Genomic DNA, 1042 nt, shown 5'->3' with positions numbered 1-1042 from the left:
AAATTAATTCAGAGGTTTTCACTTACACGTGTAACCCATTCCAAGTGAGTGGCTAACACCAGCAATTTAAGCCAACCCAGCAGAGGATTCTATATTCTATAAAGCTTCCCTCTTCGTCACCTTAGATTTTAATGGAGTTGCTTGTCTGTTCTTGTCTGTTGTGTCACTAGAAAGTACTAGTGTGGCAAGTGTTGGCTTAGTCCTGTATAATTAGTGGTGTATTCTAATTACTGAACTGTGCTTGCTTATTATATATCAAGCAGCATGCCAGGCATCTGTGCAGTATTAATTTGGCCAGCTCTGGTCTTTTTGAAAAGTGAGTTTTAAGCTCTCACTCAGTGGGAGAGTGGTTTTTCACATGATAATGACATTAATTTCCCAAGTCAGCTTCAGATTAAATTAAATCTTAGACAAGTGACTGTAGCTGTTTTCTCCCACGCATTGCACCCCTGCACTCTTTAGACGTTATCCAGAAGTATTTGATCTAAGAATGTAAATGTCTAATCCTGCATTTACTATAAGTATGTGTGAACAAAGCAGAGCAAACTGGGGTAATGTTACCTGCCTCCGGTGACTTGAATACAGCTCCCACCTTCAACTCAATGCATTTGGACATGGCAGGGTTAATTGGAACAAGTTTCTCTTCTGTTCTGTCAAAACTTAGTCACCAGTAGTCTAAATTCAATAGCTCTAATGCCTGTGAATGTATTTAAAGGCAACAAATCTGGTTTCCTATCATACAATGTTAAGCCAGTCAGGCTTCTTGAAGTTATAGCACATTTGTTGCATTTGAATCAGCTAGCAATTGCCAAAGCACATTTACCACCATTAACTAATGTTAAATTATACGAGGTAATCAAAATGCAACATAATGGATATGACAAGTGAGATGGAACTAGTGAGCCTGGAAGTAATGAAATCCAGAGTCAGCTGTCTATCAGTCAAGAACGAGAGCACGGATACAGAGAAGCTGACAAACTAAATAGACAGAGCGCTGGTCAGGATTGTGACAGTTAGGATTTCTGTATTGTGAAAATATGAT

The sequence above is a fragment of the Pundamilia nyererei genome, unplaced genomic scaffold, assembly GCF_000239375.1.
Source record: "Pundamilia nyererei isolate P.nyererei 1_Seehausen unplaced genomic scaffold, PunNye1.0 scaffold00182, whole genome shotgun sequence".
In the NCBI taxonomy this organism is placed as follows: domain Eukaryota; kingdom Metazoa; phylum Chordata; class Actinopteri; order Cichliformes; family Cichlidae; genus Pundamilia; species Pundamilia nyererei.
Note: the sequence above shows the minus strand (reverse complement) of the source record.